General features: G+C 39.5%; 1 pseudogene; it reads left to right on the top strand.

The window, feature by feature from the left end:
• The first annotated feature begins 5,322 nt into the window (after positions 1-5,322).
• On the top strand, positions 5,323-5,471 carry LOC114235213 (U1 spliceosomal RNA; annotated as a pseudogene).
• Positions 5,472-9,088: the final 3,617 nt, after the last annotated feature.

Below are 9,088 nucleotides of genomic sequence, written 5' to 3'. Positions count from 1 at the left end.
ATGGTTTTACCTAAACTAATAAAAGTTAACAACCTAAATCTCCCAACCCTACTTTGTGTCCCTTGATCCAGCCAAAATACCAACCCTGAGCAAATAATGTTTATTGCATTTGTTTTCTTTAACAGGGAACATAAAAAATCCTATAGTGGTCTCAGTAAACGTTCAGCAACGATTGTCAAAGAACAAAGAGGAAAATAGTTGCAAGTATGTTTGATGGACATCAATTGACCAAGAAGGATGAGCTGAACAGAAAAGATTACATAATAGGATGCTATGAAAATTGAAAGCATCATTTTTTTTTAAAGGCAGAGTACGGGCTCCCAATATTGGAAAACACCTGATGCTTCTAGTCTCTGGTTGTGAAACAGGAAGCAAGCTTGGCAGCCGCATGAGTTTAGGGTGTTACTACTGCTGTGCCTACGCAAGGAAAGGACTGTGGGCGGTGATGTAGCTCCCTTCGGAAAAAAACACAAGACCAGCCTCTCAGCTGCTGCTCTACATGGCACGATAACACATCTCAGCCAGCTTTTAGACCTGCTGAAATGCCATGAAAGGACTTCCGTCCTTCGTTGCATTGGGTTCCTGAGCTTGCGTTAGCTCCTGTCAATGAGAGAAGCTGTGTTCCATGACACTGACACTTTAAGAACTCCCCAGGAGATAGGAGGCTGGAGGACAGGTAAATTGGTGTAAGCCAAAGCTTCCCTCTTCCCATAGCTGGCATCACAGACAATTGTCTCCTGGCACAGACCGGCAGAGCAACCCAGCTGACCTGCTGGAGGAGGGGAGGTGGGAAGTGGAATGCTGAGGCGGCTGGCTTTGCTCCTTTTTTTTTTTTTTCTTCTTTTTTTTTAGTAACAAAGTTTATTGTGTTTAATTTATAAATGTTGGAAACAAACCAGAAAGATAAACTGAGTTCATTTGAACCCAGCAAAGTTTCTCTAAAATAATATACACATTGTTCCATATAACACTTATAAAATTACTGGTTTATCAATTACTGTTACTTTACAAACAAAAGTCACTTTTATGGCTAGCATATCAATCTTAGAGATTGTGAACGGCCTGAGGAAGCGCCATGTGGTTTCTGTCCTACCCTTGGCCTCTGCTTACCTCTCCAGTTTCAATTCTTGCCTCTCCTTCTTCCCTTTCCATGTTGCTCCAGCCACAATGAACTTTTTTTTTTTCTGTAAACACTGTGCTCATCCTTCCTATCGCAGAGATTTTGCAGGTTCTGTTTCACCTATCCTTAAATCGCCTCACTTTTGACTGCCCACCTTCCATCCCATCTTCGGGTATCTGCTTAAAGCATAATTTGCCACGCAATTTCATAGCACCTTGTACTTCCTTTGTCTTTACCATAATAATGGCAGCACAGGGTTCTAGGCCCTGTCCTAAGAATATACATCCACACACAACACACATGTGTGTGCCTCTATGTCTATATGTATCTATCATCTATCTATAGCTGGGGTGGGGATCATGCAGCCTGTGAGCCATATAAGGCCTGCAAAATCATTTGGTCTGGCCTTGCCAAGGCATTAAGGGGTGAGTTAATTAAATGTTTGACCAAATATAGCAGGCTAATTTTTAAGTTGATAATTTTGTATGGCCCGTGAATGATGTTATAAATTATCCAAATGGCCCTTGGTAGAAAAAAGGTTCCCCACCCCTGATCTATAGGAACAGTAATCAGATATAATAACAGTCAAAGCAGAGGAAATAAGGACATACAAAATATAATAAATGCAGAGAAGATTTTCAAAGCCTAATAAAATGGAAAGAGAGAAAAAGACAGAGCACCAGCCAAAAGTGCAGGTTCTTTTCAAAAGAAGATATCATGAACTTATGATTTGGATTTAAAAAATTGCTTTACATTTTGTAACTGGAAAAATTATGTAAGTTTTGAACTAGGTCTTTTATATTTCTTCCAAGTCTAAGATTCTCTATGAAATCCCAAATGGTTATGTAGTGATGAATAATTTTGAAAGTAATAAAGTGTTCCACCAGCATTCCACTCTTCATCGTGTAACTAATTTGAAACATTTATGCTAATAGACTCATCAAATATGTGCACAGACGCACACACAACACACTCATACATGCTCATGTGCGTCACACTCACGTACATGTTTTCCTTTAATATCCAGTGAACAGAGATTAAGGACATTTGGAGGATGTGAAATGGGGAGGGATTGGTTAATCTGTGAGTTACTGAACACTATTCTTTGCAAATGAACTGAATAGAACAAAACATTATATTTGGGAAAATATAGCTACATTTGTATGTGTAGAAAAATTTTACAGATGTAAGAGAAAAAATGTTACAGATGTAAGAGACAATCAGTGTTACTGTAGTGTTTTGAGAATAGAAGCATGTTTTCAATTATTCCAATCCCCAGAGTCAAATATTTAAATAAAGCATGATGTCACCATTGACCAATGAAATGCTAGCATTCCTCTGCTGCTCTGGTCTGGGTGGGGCCTGAGAGGGTCTAAATCAAGGGCAGTGAAGAGAGCTCAAGGCCAGTAGTGAGACAGGAGAAACTGTTTTGTTTCCAAGTATGTTTATGGAAATGAGGCGCCTCAGAGTGTCTCTCTGCACTAAGATTAGGCAAAATGCTCACATGATAGAAGCATCGCCTCTGTTAATGTACTGGGATTTTTAATGCACTAAACACAGCACTGAACTTTCCAGAGTTGTGTGTGTGAGTCTAAGCCTGGATGCCTAAAGCAAACAGGAAACCCAAGGTTTTTGAATGGGTTTACACATCTTTGGCAGAAAAATCAATGGGAAGCCTTTTAAACATACAGATATTGGGTCCCAATCCAGACACACATGAAGCAGAATCCTCAAACTCCCTGGCACCCACCTGCACCTACAAGCCCGACCAGACTGGGTCATCTAACTTAGGCTTTAAAGGTTCTCTACAATTGAGGCAAAATTCTTAGCTAAAAATAAACTCTTTGTCTGACCTTTAGTTACCCTTCTCTCCCCTTCCTTCATCCTGGAAATCTTTTTATTGAGGGCAAGTATAGAGAATCACAATTTATATGGATATGAAGGTGGCCTACTTTGACAAGTGTTGTCCACTGTTCTTCAGAGCTAATTTGCTTGATCTGGCTACTCAAGGGGCCCTAACTCCATAGCAGCGGTCCAAAGATAGATGGTACTTACTTGTAAGGAATGTGGGGAGAGGGAGTATAATTTTCTCATAGAATCCCCCAAATTTTACCTCTTTAATGTGCAATAATGTTTTTGTCCCTTGAAAATGGCACTTTGCAGCTTGAATATATTCTATTGCCTGCAGATTTTCTTGTGTGTATTTTTTCTGCAACCAACCCTTACATTAAGATATAGGTTGTGTACTTTAGAAAAGTCATAATTACCAGTGAAATTTAAAGTGTTTGCCAATTTTTACTGCATGATACATGTAGATGAAGTTAGGTACATATCTATTATACCTTTGGACCTAGACATCCTGAGTTCAAATCCTGGCCCTGTGCACTTGCTAGTCTGTGACCTTGGATTTCATCTCTTGGTACCTCCATGTTCTCATCTATGAAAACTACTTTATAGGGCTGTTATGAGAGTTCAGTGAGCTAATATTTGTAAAGGGCATAAAAAGCCTGGGCAGAGAAGTAAGGACCTAATATGGGTTAGCTTTTATTATTCTTTTCTTTTTATATATAAAAAAAGTACTTCCTGCCCTGCATCATTTTCCTTTTCCTTAAAACAGAGCAACAAATAAAAAACTCAATTCCTCCATCTATAGATTGGAAATGGGAGGTCACCCAACCTTTAGATTGAAACATGGGTAGATCTGGTAAGATATAATAAGCCCCTTTCACAAAACCCTGGGTGGTTGTTTTGTTTGTGTTCTCACTGAGGATGGGGGCAGAAAAGAACTTCACTCTTCACATTATAAGGAGCCTCCCACTCGGAGGATATTGGAGCATTAGACATCAGTTATTCATCACAGCTGTCAATAAGAAAGCTGAGGAACAGCTCTGTACATCTCTAAGCTCTGAGAAAACTACAGGGAAGACAAGTCAAGGGGAGTTGAAGGAAGCAGGAGGGAAACCAACGCTTAGTGAGTGCCTAACATGTGCCAGGTAACGTAATACACTTTACACACATTATCTTTTTACAGAGTAGGGTCCAGTGCTCATTTGCAACCCAGGGACCACAAGGAAAGACCGAGCTCCTTGAAGATGTCCCCAGTACTCCCTTCACCCCACATTTGTACATTCCACCCTCACCCTCAACTCCAGGGCACATGGGCCACCCTCACTCATAGTCTGCTTCCTCCTACCTCCAGACTAGAGGGCAACTTGCCAGCAAGTGAGGGTAGGTTGAAACATTTTATTGGATTAATGAGATATTTGGGGACCTTGCAATTCCCAGAGAGAATATTCATTTCTTGGATGAATAAATACATTTCTGTAGTATATTTCAGCATATTAGATGCTCTCAGGAGTCTCTTTTCAAATTTTAGTAAACACATCTTTCCTTTCTTTTGGGAGGAAGGGTATACAGAATATGATTTAATAATATTAATTATTCATTTTCATATATATTGACCTATACATAGTCTATAAATTATTTTTGTACCTTTCAGATCTTCTACTTGTAATAAGAGAATATCTTATAACATAGAACAAACAAAAATGGAGAGAAAAACAAAATTTTGAGTCATGCCAGCCACATATTTGTCCATTGGGAAGCAGCCAAGACACAGATTAGGGACATAGTCCTGGGGGAAAGCCAGGGGACATGATGACAAAGGACTCTTTGTTCTTCCCATGGCCAGATATGTACATAAAGTACATCCTTCCTCCATACATTTACCCAGGGTCCGGGGGGGAAGGTTGATGCCTGAGATACTTGAGTAACCAAGAAATTTTTCTAGTAAGACTGACCACTATTTAAGTGGAATCCTTAATTCATGGAGTTGGATTTAAATTGTTTAAATTATTTTTATTTTATATTTATTTTCTTAAAATTGTAAGCTACTTAAGTTACTTAAAGTATAACATTACTTAAAAGTGTACAACGTGATGATTTGATATAAATATACATTGTTTAAAAATGTATCTTTCTCATAGTACAGTATTTTCTCAGTCTGAATGCAAAATGAACACATTTTAGACCAGAATAATTGTAAGATATTAAGGCACTTTATGAAGAAAATGGGCATTTTAAAGGATAAGAAATGACAGAATTGCCTAACACTGCTAGAGCTATCTTGAGTGACTTGTGCCCGTATTTTATGTAGACACAGAATTGGCCAGTAAGAAGAGTGTTTAAAAATACGAACTTACATACTTACCTGGCAGTGCAGATACCATGATCACAGGGTGGGGCTTATCCTTTGCATTCCGGATGTGCTGACTCCGGAGATTTCCCCAAATGTGGGAAACTCAACTGCATAATTTGTGGCAGTGGGGGACTGCGTTCGCGCTCTCCCCTGAAAAAAAAAAAAAAGAACTTTCACCTAAATTCAATAATTCTACTACCTACTCAGATACCTGGAGGTGACCCAAAGATGGGGCAGAAGAGGAAGCAGCTGAGCATACCTATGTCCCAGGAAATGATCATTGTCTGATGAAAAACAATTACCAGATTCCCACTTCCAAACTAGATTCCTAGAGAAATCCATATTCAAATTCCTGGAAGTTCTCTGTACACATAGAGAAAATGTCAGGGAAGTATATTATGCTATTGCTAAAAAAAGGCATTGACCCCTAGTTCCCATCTTCTTCTCTATTTCAATAGCCTACGATGATTCACATGTGAGCCTATAAGTACACGTTTGAGCATTTTGTATAAAGGATCAGGTGAGATTCCAATGCAAACTGCATAGACCAATACTAGGCAAATAACATACTTCATAGGCATTAACTACAATTATTATCATCATTTATTATTTTAAGTGATAGCCACCCTCTTCTCCTGAATAGTAAGCCTCAGTATCCTGGCCTACACTTAATGGGAAAAAGGCTGCCTTATCCAAAGGGGATATACAATGATATTACAAAGCATTATCCTGCTAACCTACAGTTTTCAACATAATAGTTATGTTTGTTTGTTGGCTTCTTGTGGAGTGTTGAAACACAAGAAAGACAGCCACAACTGAACACTTACAAGTTTTACATTTGGAGGAAAATTATGACCCAATATTGCTTCTCTGATTTCTTAAAGTGACATCAATGTATAGACAAGCCACACTTTCTACCCACTTTCCTGAGAAATATTCCCATTTAACTCTGGATATCCATTGTCATAAAGGAGTATTTTGGTGATAGTTACCTCATAATTCCCTGTGTTCATAAGACAAAGAGACTCAGGTATTTTACCCACATATAGATTATGGAGCATAATAAACACAAGATAGAGCTTTTTCTTGGCAGTGGTATCAGACAAATGATGAACAGGGGAAATAACATTTGAAGAAGCCATCCACCTAAAATAAAAGCCAAACTGGAGATATAAATTAGATACCAAAGGCCAGATAAAACTGCTGGTTTCATAGAGAGAAAAAGGTAAGAGGTTTATTGAGGAATACAAGCATGATATTTCTTGCCAAAACAAAACAAAATCATTATCACAGAGGTTTGCTTTTGCAAGCAGCCACAGCTGTATACAATATGCAAGTATGTGTCTCAGGCTCAAAACACACACGGAAATCAAGTTAAGAGTCTGGCTTATATTCATCAAAGTTTGGATAATGTCAAGGTTACGCCAAGTCTCTCAGCCACAGAACAGGCCGTGAGATGCCACAGCTCCTCAGTCCATCTGGTTCTTTATATTGGGTTGTTTGATCACCAGTCATTTTGGATCCCTCCACACAGAAGGTCTGGAAAGCAGAGACTGGGGTTCAAGACTCCACTTTGGGTTTTTGCCCTCATCCCTCACATGAAGCTCTAAATCTAGGAGTGAGCCACATACTTTCTAAGCCTTTGTCTTCAAAAGAATTGCATTTATAGTGAGTAAGAACTTTTTATTTAATTTTTTTGGGTGACATCCTATATAATAAAAGGCTAATATGCAAATTGACCAAACAGTAGAACAACCGGTTCCTATGACATACACTAACCACCAGAGGGCAGATGCTCAATGCAGGAGCTGCCCCCTGGTGGTCAGTGTGCTCCCACAAGACAAGCACTGCTCAGCCAGAAGCCGGGCTCATGGCTGGCCAGCACAGCAGTGGTGGCAGAAGCCTCTCCCGCCTCCATGGCAGCGCTAAGAATGTCCGACTGACAGCTTAGGCCCGCTCCCTGTCAGTCAGACATCCTCTGAGGGCTCCCGGACTGTGAGAGGGCACAGGCCAGGCTGAAGGACCGCCCCCCCCCCCCGCCCCAGTGCATGAATTTTGTGCACCGGGACTCTGGTTGGTTAATAAGATTACTATATGGGTTTCAAGTGTACAAAAAAATCTGAATAAAAAATAATGTGGTATTCATCACTATGCCTTGGTGGAAATGAAGAGGGACAGAAGATCAGAACAAAGAAAATCCAGGGAATGACATTATGGGATTCCTGTTCTGGGATGTAGATTTGGAACAAAAGTAAATCTTCAGTTATAGCTAACCAAGTTCTGTCTTTAAAATAGACTTTGGAGTTTTCTGCTGGCTGTGGGGATGAAGAGAGAAAAAGATTTTGTTGTGGAATTGTGCGTGAATAAATAGTACAGTTGATGGAGGCTTCAAAGTGGAACTAACACAATAACAATTACATGTTGATTATATAAATGTTATCTATCTAGGTTTGTCATATACCTTACCACATAAACGATGTCTGTGCAAGCAGAGGAAACATTGTCTGATCTGACAGATCTTTTAACTGGATGACAGTGACTGCAGAAGAAATTGAGATATTGGAGCCAAGGAGAGAGATCTACCTAGAACAGAACCTTCCCTTGTGACCATCAGAGGCAACCAACCTGCTGGCACCTTGCTTGATCTTGAACTTTAAGAAAATAACTTACTGATATCCAAACCTCCCATTCTGTAGTGCTTCGCTATGGTAGCCAAGCAAACTAATAGAAGGGCTTGCTACACAGAGATGAGAAGGGTGGGGAGGGAAAAAGAAATGTGTCCATGGAACAATACAGAGGAACTGACATCTTCCCCTTGGGTTGACCTCCTTAAACTACCTCAAGTAGCTCCATCTTTGTGGCCCGAGAACAGTATCACTGCATTGTCTTCAGAAGTCAGGGAGGAAATTCTGTGAAGAATTGCAGCTACTTGTAGACAGAGGGAAAGCAGAGCATCCTGCATCCATATCAATTTATAGACTTATTTTAGAAGGAGACTAGGCTTCAAATCATACCCCAAGTAACACAAAACACAAAAGCACTCATTCCCCCTGAGGCTATTCACTATTTGCAAGTATAAATCAATAATGTAGTTCAAAACACCTTGTTTCTTTTTTGAGTGTCTTGATTTCCCCAGTCCAAAAAAAGCTTAAAGTTCAGAAAACAATAAAACAAGCTGGGACAAAATGCATCTGTATCAATTCCTGGGGACCTAATCAGTGCAATCAGTAAACAATATGTTCTGGGTATTTAATTACATTGAGTAATATATGAAAACATGTAATCCTCACTACAGCCTGCTAATATATATCATTCCCCAGTTAGGTCCCGGAGGCTAAGGGGAATAGGGCTCCAAGCAATATGCCTGAGTGTTATCTCAACAAAAACAAAAATTCCACAGAGATCTAATAGTATATTGCTGCCAATATTAGGATCTTTTATTGCTAAGTGTTCCCTTTCTTTTGCTTGTGGCATAGTTTTAAATCACTAGTGTAGCTTATGTTTAGAAAAAATCAAATGATTTCTCTATATCCTGAGGTGAGACCCCAACAGTCCATCAATTAGCACTCTACTGCTGTGGGCTATGCATGTGATGTTTTAAGTACTCCATTAGTCTGGGGCTTTGTTGCCTGGGGCTTCCATCTAACAAAGGGTATAATGGGTGCTTTCCAAATGTTCCCCTTGTTTTAAATCATTGTTATTAAATACAAGCAAGCTGTGTAAGAAAGAGAAGCTTAGGATATTAGATGCTACCTTTGAAATCTTTCAGT

The sequence above is a fragment of the Eptesicus fuscus genome, chromosome 4 (genome assembly GCF_027574615.1).
Source record: "Eptesicus fuscus isolate TK198812 chromosome 4, DD_ASM_mEF_20220401, whole genome shotgun sequence".
Taxonomy (NCBI): Eukaryota; Metazoa; Chordata; class Mammalia; order Chiroptera; family Vespertilionidae; genus Eptesicus; species Eptesicus fuscus.
The sequence above is the reverse complement of the archived record's forward strand: the minus strand, read 5'-3'. Positions and strand labels throughout refer to the sequence as shown.